The sequence below is a fragment of the Macaca thibetana genome, chromosome 5, assembly GCF_024542745.1.
Source record: "Macaca thibetana thibetana isolate TM-01 chromosome 5, ASM2454274v1, whole genome shotgun sequence".
Taxonomy (NCBI): domain Eukaryota; kingdom Metazoa; phylum Chordata; class Mammalia; order Primates; family Cercopithecidae; genus Macaca; species Macaca thibetana.
This window is the reverse complement of record NC_065582.1, coordinates 148,023,914-148,029,949: the sequence shown is the minus strand read 5'-3', so window position 1 is coordinate 148,029,949 and position 6,036 is coordinate 148,023,914. Positions and strand designations below refer to the sequence as shown.

General features: G+C 42.9%; 1 long non-coding RNA gene across 1 annotated transcript; it reads left to right on the top strand.

The window, feature by feature from the left end:
- The first annotated feature begins 567 nt into the window (after positions 1–567).
- On the top strand, positions 568–5,401 carry LOC126954478 (uncharacterized). The gene is made up of 3 exons (XR_007725610.1): positions 568–816; positions 3,269–3,354; positions 4,346–5,401. It is a non-coding gene; the product is annotated as an uncharacterized LOC126954478 (long non-coding RNA).
- Positions 5,402–6,036: the final 635 nt, after the last annotated feature.

Here is a 6,036-nt window from a genome sequence, read left to right as displayed (position 1 = left end):
CTGTAATCCCACACTTTGGGAGGCCGAGGTGGGCGGATCGCCTGAAGTCAGGAGTTTGAGACCAGCCTTGCCAACATGGTGAGATGAAATCGCACCACTGCACTCCAGCCTGGGTGACTGAGCGAGGCTCTGTCTCAAAAAAAAAAAAAAAAGAAAAGAAAAAAAGAAATTCTTCAGAGCTGAAGGACATGAGTTTTCATATTCAGAGGCATCACAAGGTCTCCTACATAAGGGGTTTAGAAGTACCACACCAAGAAACATCATCATAAAACGTTGCAATTCCAAGGACTAAAAGAAGATTCTAAATGCATTCAGAAAGGAAATAGTATGCCTCATTAAAAAGGTAAAATATCAGACTTCCCAACAGCTGCACTGGAAGCTAGAAGAGCAGCATCTTTAAATTTCTAAGGAAAGAAGATTTTCAATTTAGAATTCTAATTTCAAATTAGAATTCTAAACCAATATCAATCATGTATGAGGTTGAAAGAATTGTATAGATAGTCATGATCTGGAAGCTTCAGGAGGATGTGTTCACCCAAAATGAAAGTGTAAAATGAGAAACAGGATGTCATGGGACCGAAAAAAAAAGAAAAGAGGCTCCAATACAGAGGAGAACTGAAAGGAATTTTGAGGTTAAGGAAAGGAAACCCCAGGGTGACAGCTGGGTGGCAGATTTTGAGAGCAGCCAGTCCAGACTGCAGCAGGAGGAGAGAGAGCGCCAGGAAGGATATCTTCCAAAAAAAGGTTTACGCTGGCAGAACATACAGAGAGGAGATTTCCATTTCTGATGCAGGGTTTGGGATGATTTCAGTAGAGGTAAGGAGTCTCCTCCTATCTGTGGGGATATGTTCCAAGACCCCCAGTGGATGCCTGAAACCACAGATAGTCTGAACCCTATATATACTGTATTTTTTCCTGTATGTACAGACCTATGATACAATTTAATTAGGCACAGTACTCTCGGGGCCATTATTAAGTAAAATAAGGGTTACTTGAACACAAGCACTGCAATACTGCAACAGTTGATCTGATAACCAAGATGGCTACTAAGCAACCAGCGGGCAGACAGCACAGACCTCGTGGATAATTTTTCTTTTCTTTTTTTTGAGACAGAGTCTTGCTGTGTCACTCAGGCTGGAGTGCAGTGGTGGGATCTTGACTCACTGCAACCTCTGCCTCCTGGGTTCGAGCTATTCTCCTGTCTCAGCCTCCTGGGACTACAGGGATGTGCCACCAGGCCCAGCTAATTTTTCTATTTTTAGTTGAGACGGGGTTTCACCAAGTTGATCAGGCTGGTCTCCAACTCCTGACCTCAGGTGATCTGCCCGCCTCAGCCTCCCAAAGTGTTGGGATCTCACGGGTACGTGAGCCACCGCATCCGGCCTAAACTTTTTATTTCTTAAATGTTCCACTTAATATTTTTGGGGTTGAACATGTAGTAACTGAAACCACAGAAAGTGAAACCGTGGATAAGGGGGATTGTTGTACATAGAAAACTAAGCAAATAAGAAAAAAATGAGATGATAAACTCCAGTGAAAACAAATAATTGAAAAAGAAAATAAAATATGGCTCAGCTGCAGATATTTTTAAAATCATAGTTATATAAACATTAAATACTATCTTAAAAATTTATGATAGAGATATATTGTCAGATGGCAGGAGGAGATGTTCAGGGAAAGATGTGTAAATGGTGTAACAGAACTGAATCATAATTATTCTATAATAGAGGAGATAATAACAAAAACCGAAAAGTCAATATAACAACAATAGTGCCAGGCACTGTTAAAAGTGCTTATTTTTAATGCATTAATTCCTTTGGTTTTATTTATTTATTTAAGACAGAGTCTCGCTCTGTCACCCAGACTGGAGTGAAGTGGTGCAATCTTGGTTCACTGCAACTTCCGCCTCCCAGGTTCAAGCAATTCTCTGCCTCAGCGTCTCAAGTAGCTGAGATTACAGGTACATGCCACTACGCCCAGTTGTTTTTGTATTTTTAGTAGAGACAGGGATTCACCATGTTGGCCAGGCTGGTCTCAAACTCCTGACCTCAGGTGATCCACCCACCTCGGCCTCCCAAAGTGCAGGGATTTCAGGCGTGAGCCACCGCGCCCAGCCTGAATTAATTCCTTTTAATGCTCACACGAAACTTATGAAGTTTTAAAACTCATTTAATGGATGAGAATATGAAAAATAGTGATATACACATATAATTTAGAAATATGGGGGCAAACTCCAGAAGCAACAGCTGTAAGAAACAAAAGTAATTGCCTCCATGGAGAGGAAATTGGATGGAAAAGGGCACGTAGAGGTCTGCTGGTTTTCAATAGAAACCTTGCTTAGGCACAGTGGCTTTCACCTGCAATCCCAGCACTTTGGGAAGCTGAAGTGAATGGATTGCTTGAGCCTAAGAGTTCAAGACCAGCCTGGGCAATATAATCTCATCTCTACAAAAAATACAAAAATTAGCCAGCATGGTGGTGTGTACCTATAGTCCTAGCTACTTGGGAGACTGAGGTGGTAGGATCACTTGAGCCTGGGCGGTAGAGGCTGCAGTGAACCATGATCGCACCACTGCACTCCAGCCTGAGTTACACAGTGAGGAAAAAAAAATAAGACGAAGCCTTATGAAACCATTTTTGTTTTGTTTTGTTTTGTTTTGAGACAAAGTCTCACTCTGTTGCCCAGGCCAGAGTGCAGTGGCATGATCTTGGCTCACTGCAACCTCTGCCTATCAGGTTCAAGTCATTCTCTTGCCTCAGCCTCCCAAGTAGCTGGGACTACGGGTGCACGCCACCATGCCTGGCTAAGTTTTGTATTTTTAAGAGAGACAGGGTTTCACTATGTTGTCCAGGCTGGTCTCAAACTCCTGACCTCAGGTGATCCATCCGCCTCAGCCTCCCAAAGTGCTGGGATTACAGGCTGAGCCACTATACTTGGCCTGAAACCACTGACTTGTTAAACTTTGTACATATAAAACTTTGATAAAACTAAAAAATCAATTAAAAGACATCAATTCAATAATGTATTAATCAGTCAGTGATAATGGTTTGGCTCTGGGGCACCACCCAAATCTCATGCTGAATTGTAATCCCTAGTGTTGGAGATTGGTAGGAGGTGACTGGATTATGGGGGGATGGTCTCTAATGGCTTAGCACCATCTCCCTAGTGATTTCTCACAATAGAGTTCTCACAAGATCTGGTTGTTTAAAAGTGTGTGGCACCTTCCCATTCTCTCTCTCTCTTTCTCTCTCCTGCCACCATTTGAAGATGTGCTTGCTTACCTTAGCCCCTCTGCCATGATTGTAAGCTTCCTAAGCCTCCCCAGCAATGTCTCCTCTACAGCCTGTGGAACTGTGAGTCAATTAAACCTCTTCTTTTCATAAATTACCCAGTCTCAGGTAGTTCTTTATAGCAGTGTGAGAACAGACTAATAGAGAAAATTGGTATCAGAGAAATGGGGCATTACTATAAAGATACCTAAAAATGTAGAAGTGACTTTGGAACTGGGTAATGGGCAGAGGTTGGAACAGTTTGGAAGCTTTGGAAGAAGACAGGAAGATGAGGGAAAGTTTGAAACTTCCTAGAGACTTGTTGAATGGTTTTGACCAAAATGCTGATAGTGATATGGACAGAGATGGCCAGGCTGATGGGGTCTCAGATGGAGATGAGGAACTTACTGGAAACTGCAGTAAAGGTCATTCTTGCTACGCTTTAGCAAAAAAACTAGTGGCATTGTGCCCCTGCTCTAGGGAATCTGTTGAATTTTGAACTTGAGAGAGAGGATTTAGGGTATGTGGCAGAAGAAATTCCTAAGCAGCAGCAGAGCATGAAAGTTTGGAAAATTTGCAGCCTGGCCATATAGTAAAAAAAAAAAAAACAAACAAACAAAAAAAACCAAAAAAACGTTTTCTGGGGAGGAATTCAAATCTGCTGCAGTAAAGATAAGCTAAATGTTAATAGCCAAGACAATGCGAAAAATGCCTCCAAGGCATTTCAGAGACAGAGGGCTGGAGGACTAGGAGGGAAAAATGGTTTTGTGGGCCAGGCCTAGGGTCCCCCACTCTGTTCTGTGCAGCCCCGGGACATGGCGCCCTGCATCACAGCTGCTCCAGCTCTGGCCTTGGCGTAAAGGGCCTCAGATACGCTTCAGGCCTCTGCTTAAGAGGGCAAAAGCCATAAGAAGCGTTGGCAGCTTCCACATGATGTTAAGCCTGTAGGTGTGCAGAGTGCAACAGTTGAGGCTTGGGAACCTCCACCTAGATTTCAGAAGATGTATGAAAATGCCTGGATTTCCAGGCAGAAGTCTTCTGCAGGGGTAGAGCCCTCATGGGGAACCTCTACTAGGGCAATGTGGAGGGGAAATGTGGAATCGGAGCCCCCACACAGAGTCCCCACTGGAGCACTGCCTTGTGGAGCTGTGAGAAGAGGGCCACCGTCCTCCAGACTCCAGAATGGTAAATCCACCAACAGCTTGCACCATGTGCCCAGAAAAACTCCAGGCACTCAATGCCAACCTGTGAACACAGCCACAAGGGCAGTACCCTTCAGAGCCACAGGGGCAGAGCTGCCCAAGGCCTTGAGAGCCCACCTCTTACATCAGCATGCCCTGGATGTGAGACATGGAGTCAAAGGTAACTATTTTTGGACCTTTAAGATTTAATGACTGTCTGCTAGGTTTCAGACTTGTTTTGCCCAATTTCTCCCTTTTGGAATGGGAGCATTTACTCAATGTTTGTACCCTCATTGTACCTTGGAAGTAACTAACTTGTTTTTTATTTTACAGGCTGATAGGCAGAAGTGACGTGCTTTGTGTCAGATGAGACTTTGGACTTGGATTTTTGAGTTAATGCTGGAATGAGTTAAGACTTTGGGGGACCATTGGGAAGGCATGATTGTGTTTTAAAATGTGAGAAGTACATGAGATGTGGGAAGCGGCAGGGGTGGAACGATATGGTTTGGCTTTGTGTCCCCACCCAAATCTCACATTGAGTTGTAATCCCTAGTGTTGGAGGTGGGGCGTGGTGGGAAGTGATTGGATCATGGGGTGGTTTCTAGTGGTTTAGCATCATTCCCCTAGTGCTGTCTTATGATAGAATTCTCACAAAATCTGGTTGTTTAAAAGTGTGCGGCACCTTCCCCTTCTCTCTCTCTCTCTCCTGCCACCATGTGAGGACATGCTTGCTTCCCCTTTGTCCTTCTGCCATGATTGTAAGTTTCCTGAGGCCTCCCCAGCCATGCATCCTGCACAGCCTGTGGAACTGTGAGTCAATTAAACCTCTTTTCTTCATAAATTACCCAGTCTCAGTTCTTTATAGCAGTGTGAGAACGAACTAATACAATCAATCAATATATATTCACAATAAACCATTTTTAATTAACAAAAATCTATGCCTGTTGTAATCATTTCTATGTGAAAAACTCACAGAAAGGAGGTCTTGAATATTCCTCTAGTCAGCCTATGCTTCTGGTGATGACTTTCCCTGGCCTGCAGGTTCCCAGTTCAACCAAACTGCCATCAATCTCCCCCCATGGAAGCTGGAGGAGTTCTGTGGCACAACTTGACCACCACTCTTCTTCCGAGATGCTTAGCAAGTGTGTGCACATAAATCAGATTAAAGACTCAGCCTAAATCAAAAACATGAAGAATCATCCCTACAAATGTTTTAAAAACTATGAAAGCTCTGAACAATCACTTTTCATTCAAACACCCACTGAGAACTATGTGGTCATTTGCTATATTTTCTGAGAATAAATCAAATAAGCAAATGGATATAATAATATTATAACATCTAGTTTTAATTAAAACAAAATTAAACATAATATTTACTTTGGTCAGTTTTAAGATTGATAATTCCACTGATACTTTTTGGAAAACAGTTGCTAATTAATAATGCTGGAGAGAGAAAAACCAAGAATAATGAATGCTTAGCTCATTATTCAAACTACCCTGGAGTCCTTGTTTTCGTCTTGTCCTAAACCATTCATGTTTTCAGGCTGACAGTTTTTCCACTGTCACTCAAGGCAAAAACAGAGAC